The following is a 7,437-nucleotide window of genomic DNA, read 5'->3' as shown; positions in this document are numbered from 1 at the left end:
TACTGTGTGAATTTTGGTGGGTAACTTGAAAGTTTTTCCTTTTCTGTCTTTGGGTTCCTCAGTTGATGAAGCTAGATTCTCATATTAAGAAGCATAAGATTAAACAATGTACCATCTTCACTTCAGTTCTTTTAACTTGTGAGATATTTAATGAAAGAGTAGTTATTAGTAAACAACAACAACAAAATAAACCAAAATAAACAAACAAAAAACCCCCAAAAACCCACTAGCTAGTTTGGGGTTTTACAAAAGCATATATCAGATATATAAGATATATAAGAGCATATACATATATATACATACATGTATAAGTATGTATGTGTAAGTACACATATTTGTATTCTAATTGTTGCATATTGTTATTTAAAGATATAGATTTATTAGCCATTTTCTTTTGGTCTGATATAAAAGCATTCCCCAATTTGGGGAAGGTCACTATTCCTCTCCACATATTATAGCTAAGAGTGATTTAAAGTCTCATATTAGCAATAATTCACTTATCACATCTGACCCATAGTTATCAGTCTCCTTATATCCTGAAGTGGCATGATCTACTTGACTATATTACCCACATAGGTTCAGGAGAAGTATTTTATTAGTTCTTTCCTTCGCTACCCCACACCAAGGATTCAATCATTACCTACATTAGCTGCTGGTACTCATTTTTTATATGCAAAACAGTCAGGAGAACCTGAACATATTTTACCTAAGAATATGGAATATCTCAAATTTAAATAATTAGAATAGAATTTAAAAAAGAATGCTATGTTTTATAATAGAAACACTGTATTTTAAATAATAGAAATGTAGTCACCAATTTGTTTTCCTTTGGACTATCAAGGGAAGAATAGGGTTTTTCTGAAATTACTGAGTGATGGATAAACTGTTACTTTAATTCACAGCCTGTTTTATTTTATTTTTTAAGGTTTATTTATTTTGAGAGAGAGAGAGAGAGAGTGAGCAGGGGAGGGGCAGAGAGAGAGGAAGAGAATCCCAAGCATGCTCCATGCTGTCAGCATGGAGCCCAACTAGGGGATCAATGTCACAAGTTGAACTGTGAGGTCAGGACCTTAACTGAAATCTAGAGTTGGAAGCTTAACCGACTGAACCATCCAGGAGCCTCCACAGCCTAGTTTAATACTTCCCTATGTGCAAAATCCTTTAAAGTCTAAAAAAAAAAAAAAAAAAAAAAATTAAAAAAGGAAATCCCTGAAAATCTATGACAGGCTTACATGTAAAAGAACTTTTTATGTTCTGAGTCAAAAAAAAAATTGAAATAAGAATACTTTACTTCATATTAAGGAGGAAATGACTTGATTTCACTATATATCTAAATCTCTTTATGTTACCAATTATATATCTCAGATTTATTTATTGACCAGAGGAAAGTATGTTGGTATAGAATTTTCTACTTAAAAAGCGGAGCTCACAAACGTACACGTGCCATTCATATCATATCAAGGGTACATGCTATCAATATGATATTACTATTGATATTAACCTTGACCATGTTGCTGAGGTAATGTTTGACAGGTTCGTCCCAAAACCATAACCTAGTATAATCATGAGAAGAACATCAATCAAATCCAAATTGAGGAACATTCTACAAAATTCCTGATAAGCACTTTTAATAATTGTCAAGATTATCGAAAACAAGGAAAGACTAAGAAAACTTCATAGACTAAAGGAGCCTGAGGCAACATGATGGGTCAATGTAATATGGTGTCCTAGATGTAATCCTGAAATAAAAGAGGAATGTTAAGTAGAAAACGAGGAAATATGAATAAATCATGGACTTTAGCTAATAATAGCACATCAATATTGGTTTGTTAATTGTGACAAATGTACCATACTGAAATAAGATGTTAGTAATAGAGAAACTGGGTGTGGAATGCATGGGAACTTCCCTCAACTTTTCCATAAATCTAGATCTATCCTAAAATAAATTAATTTAGAAATTCTAAAACATGTAAAAATTCATCCTGAAACTTCAAATAAAAGAGATGTGAGGTCTCATTCCTACTTAGTCAATGTTCTTTGTGTTTTAGTCAGGTATAGTATAGAAGGACAGTCTAAACATGTTCATAATTTATAACACTGAGGTCTTTTTAAAAATGGTTAGTCCTATTGGGCACAATGTGTATGTCACTTGGTTAGCCATTATTTGTTATACACAGAACTTACATGTAGAGAAAGTAGAATTTTTTAAAAATATTTTTTAGGTTTATTTATTTATTTTGAGAGACAGAGAGACAGTGTGAGTGGGGGAGGGGCAGAGAGAGAAGGAGAGAGAGAATCTCAGGCAGGCTCAGCACTGTCAGCGCAGAGCCTGACAGGGGGCTCGAACTCATGAAACCATGAGATCATGACCTGAGCTGAAACTGAGAGTCGGACGCTTAACCAACTGAGCCACCCAGGTGCCCCCTGCCTTTTTTTTTTTTTTTTAATATTCTTTAGGTTTTGAGAAAGTAGAATTTAGAGACCTTCTACAACTATGATCCTGAGTAATTTAATATGATAATCAGAATCAAAACAAAATTGCTGTCTTGACCCCTCCTTTTTATAGGACTATGTGACAAGACTTACTTATAAGGGGAAAGAAGGGGAACAGCTGAGGAATCATGTTCTCAGTGACAGCTGATATGCTCTGTGCCCAGATCTTCCAAGTGTTCCTCATGCTTAACTGTACCATTGCTGTATAAGTTTTCTTAGATGTTTACCAAAATGCAGGAGAATGGCAGAGAGGGGACAAATTTATTACTAAAGACGGCTCATCATATTCTACCTTCTAATCTCTTTGTGTTTTTGTTTTTGTTTGTGTGTGTGTGTGTGTGTGTGTGTGTGTGTGTGTGTTGTGTGTGTATGTTTTTTGTTTGTTTGTTTTGTTTTTACCACACGGTCAAGATTTGTCACACATTAATCTGTTTCTTGTATGGTAGTGTAGGTTTTTAGGTTCTTTTTGGCTAAGATAAAATACTTGTTTTTTGTTAACTACACTGCAATTAAAATAAAAAATAAAATAAAATAAAATAAAATAAAATAAAATAAAATAAAATAAAATAAAATAAATACTGTTTTCTATTTGGAAATTCTAGGCCTGGGAAATGAGAGCAACCAGCATTTCTCCTTCATTTTACTGGTCCTTCTCAGAGCCTAACATGCTGAATGACTGATTAAACAACCACAGGGACTGATTCATTCTACACATATTTACCATGTATTAAATTCTATGTGCTTTTATAATAGGCATTAGGATTACTGGGTGAGCAAGACAGATTGGGTTCCTGATCTCTTGGAGTTCTGTTGGAGATTTGGGGTGTGAAAGATCAATGACATGAAATGATTGCAAATTGTCACAAGTACAGACATACTCATTTTTACTGTGCTCCGCTCTACTGTGCTTCACAGATACTGTTTTGTGTTTTTTCTTTCCTTTTTTTTTTTTTTTGTTTTTTTTACAAATTGAAGGTTTATGGCAACCTGATGTTGAGCAATTTTACCGGTGCCATTTTTTTCCAGCAGCATTTGCTCACTTTGTATCTCTGTGTCATGTTTTCATAATTCTTGTAATATTTTTAACTTTTTCATTATTATCATATTTATTGTGGTGATCTGTGCTCAGTGATTATGCTTGCTGAAAGCTTAGAGGATGGTTAACATTTTTTTTTAGCAATAAAGTATTTTGTAATTAAGGTATATACATTGTTTTTTGAGACATAAGGCTATCGCACACTTAATCGACTACAGTATCATGTAAACATTACTTTTATGTGTACTAGAAAACAAAAAGTTCATTTGACTAACTTTGTAGTGATGTTTGCTTTAATTTGGTGGTCTGGAACCAAACCAGCAACATCTCTGAGCCATGCCTGTGATACAAAGAAAGCAAACCCAGTGCTGTGAAAATAATGACTTCGGGTGGAGCAGGCACTCACTTTATATAGGCATTTCGGAGGAGCTCCCATTTCAACTTAAACAGAGACCCTTTTTTTGGTACTTGGTTTATGCTTTCGGATTTCCTGAGAACTTTACTTAGAGCAGAAGTAATGATACTACATAATTTAAACTGTATATAATTTAACTGTTTACAAAATGAGTTCAAAATGCAAAATGTATAGACCCTTCAGCTCAACTATTCCAATTCTTCATAATTAGTAATGATTCTCCACCTTGACTGCATATTAAAATTACTTGGGGAGATTTTATTAAACACCCATGCCCGAGCTCCACTCCCAGATTCTGATTTAACTGGCCTAGTGGAGGGAGGGGCTAGGGAGCATGGGCAGCAGTATTTCTAAAAGCTCTCCGGAGGATTCTAATGTGAAGCCAGATTTGAGAAACACTAACTATAAATACTCACACCTATGAACCAGGAGTCTGAACAAGGATGGTATTACAGCATTGTTTCTAATAGGAAGAAGGTCACAACACAAATGCCTGTCAATAAAAATTGGTTAAATTGACATGGTATGTGTGTTTTTTTTTTCCTATACAATTCTATGGAATAATGAGGTAGGCCAATATATTCTGATATGGAAAGATCTGTAAGACATGAAAATAGCAATTTACAGAATATGAAGTATAGTTTGATACCATATGTGTAAATATACTCACAAAAATCTATATAATTCTTTATGCATATATCAATGCATGTCTGTGTCGGCTATTGTTCAGATAGGTGAGAAAGGAGTTATGGGAACTTCGGAAAGATCCAAGCTCAGTGTAGATTCAGGGACAGTAGGGAAATATTAGGAAGACTACCTCCCATTATGCCTCAGAACAATGAAGCATGATATCAAATCTTAGGATATGAATTTGAAAATGATGTCACTATGTTTTCTAAAATGTTCATGGCTAAGTGTGTTGCAGTGGAAAGGTGATAGCTGAAAATGGCTTGGGATCTGGAAGGAGAAGGAACAGGGACTCAATTTTTGCAGTCTCACTCATTGTTATGCTCTCCCTTTAATGGCACTCTATGCTTTCTCAGTTGTGCCCAATTTATGGATGTCTGGGAGACATACTCTACACAGACCTGTGCGCACACACACACACACACACACACACACCCTACAAGGACACACAAACTCACTGACACACACACACATGCTACAAGCACACACAAACTCATTGTAATGCACATGTGCACACACACACACACACACATCCACGCTAAGAGCTTCTTATTACTTGTCAAAGGAGATGAATTTTGAATGCCTATAATTGTGATGTGAAAAATAGTAATGCATGTAGATTATGGCTTTTCCTCTTAGCATTTGTCCTCTGATGAAAGAGAAAGTCTTCTGAGTAGTTCCTGTGAGGAATGCAATTAAACAAAGAACCACACTACTCAGGGATTACTAAGATGGAAGGTAAGAGCTTTGGGGAGCTCGCTGTGGGGGACACAGGTGCTGGCGGAGAACCAAGATGGCAGGACAGGGCAGACTTCTCTAGAGGTAATAGAGGAAGGGGGGACTTAGGAATTGTGAAGTACTAGAGAGCAAGAGATGACAGGAAATTGTAGTAAGAGTTGTCATGGACTAAGTTCTTGGACTTCCTTGATGTTTTAGAGAGAGAGGTGAATAAAATGTAAACCCCTGTTTGGGCTGGATTTCTTTAATTGTGACAACACTCAGGGTTGTGGCTGACCCATATCAGATGCTCAGAGTTTGTGATGAATAGATAATTTTGGACAATAACATGTAATTGTTTAAAGAAAACGAGTTTTATCTGAAACCACAAGGAAAAGCAAGACGATTTAAATAAAAAAAAATGTGTGTCTCAATTAAGCAAGTGAATAAATGGCAACAACTTTTAACAGGACTTTTGGGTTCCTCTTTTAGTATGGGGAAGGTGAGCAGACCTGGAATTCGTATTTCTCAGGTATACGATGAATCATTGTTAAACTCAGTCAAACCTTTCCCTAAGCCACGGACAGAGAGTATAGATTTACCCTATGCTCCTCTCCTAGTGATAATGCAGTGTACGGAGCCTGCTGTGGGTATTGCTATATTTAGAACAAGATGCTTATTTTATTTTATTTTATTTTATTTTATTTTATTTTTTAATGTTTATTTATTTTGAGAAAGAAAGAGAGTGCGCATGCATTGGGGAAGAGCAGAGAAAAAGAGGGAGAGAGAAAATCCCAAGCAGGCTCCACAGTCAGTGAACATGATGACCTGACCCCAAATCAAGAGTAAGGCGCTTAGGGGCGCCTGGGTGGCTCAGTCGGTTGGGCGTCCGACTTCGGCTCAGGTCACGATCTCGCCGTCCGTGAGTTCGAGCCCCGCGTCGGGCTCTGGGCTGATGGCTCAGAGCCTGGAGCCTGCTTCCGATTCTGTGTCTCCCTCTCTCTCTGCCCCTCCCCCGTTCATGCTCTGTCTCTCTCTGTCTCAAAAATAAGTAAAACATTAAAAAAAAAATTAAAAAAAAAAAAAGTAAGGCGCTTAAACGACTGAACCACCCACATGCCCCTAGAGAAAGATGTTTTTATTAAGGAGGGGTTACTTACTTTAGATGTGGGATGGGTGAAAAAATGATTCTCATGATTCTTGAAAAAAATATATTAATGCAAATGTGTAGTAGAGTTCCCAAGTATCTACTCAGTGAATGCCAAGCATTTACCGTATACTACACCTACCTTGTGTAGAGCACTGCATCCAGATGATTGGTTTTAGGGAACTTTATTCAACAAACATTTGTTATCTAGCATGTCCTATGCATTCTTCTGGGCATTGTAGATACAGTTGTGAGCAAAAACTTGAGCTTACAGTCTGGTGAGGGAAACACTGGTAAATCATTACCCAAAGAAATATCAACTTATAACCGAGATGAGTGTTTGAGAGAAAATATGAACAGGGCTGTGAAAACACTGAGTTGGAAAAACTTGTGGGCATCACGAAGTCCTCCCTGTGGGCATGATGAAGTCCTCTCTAAGGAGAGGATATTTGGGTTAAGAAGAGGAAGAGAGGGTTTCATAGGTGAGGGGGAAGGCGTGAGGGTTCTAGACAAAGAGAAGAGCAGTGCACAAGCCGTCCTGGTAGGGGCTGCCATATGCAATAAAGCCAATATTTATATAAAAGAAATATTAAGGCAAATTAGAAACTACAGTACTTCAATGAGAGTAAAATTTTAAAGTAGATTTATAGTGGCTGCATCAATTGTCTTCCAAATCAAAAAGGCATTTAAAATTTAAAAACTTGACTTGTTGGCTGAGTCCATGTCTGCAAAATAACTCAGGAATCCCATCTGTCCAGCAGAGTTTTAGCAAACTCAAAAAAAATCTTGAGAACACAAAGTGTGTAATGGACTTTACTGTCTTTCTCCTTGTGAGGAAAGGAAAAGACAGGTGGTAGTCCCATTTCACAGTGAAGACTTTGAAAAAGAAGAGCATTGACCGCCTTAGAATCAGAAATTCAATGTGTGTTTCTCTCCTTCCAC

At 36.5% G+C, this 7,437-nt stretch overlaps 1 long non-coding RNA gene across 2 annotated transcripts in view; it reads left to right on the top strand.

Annotated features, from left to right (window-relative positions):
- LOC144617127 (uncharacterized) overlaps positions 1 to 7,437 on the top strand; it is a 179,575-nt gene that overhangs the window by 89,016 nt on the left and 83,122 nt on the right. The window lies entirely within an intron of this gene.

This window comes from Panthera onca, chromosome C1 (assembly GCF_046562875.1).
Source record: "Panthera onca isolate mPanOnc1 chromosome C1, mPanOnc1 haplotype 2, whole genome shotgun sequence".
Taxonomy (NCBI): Eukaryota; Metazoa; Chordata; class Mammalia; order Carnivora; family Felidae; genus Panthera; species Panthera onca.
The sequence above is the reverse complement of the archived record's forward strand: the minus strand, read 5'-3'. Positions and strand labels throughout refer to the sequence as shown.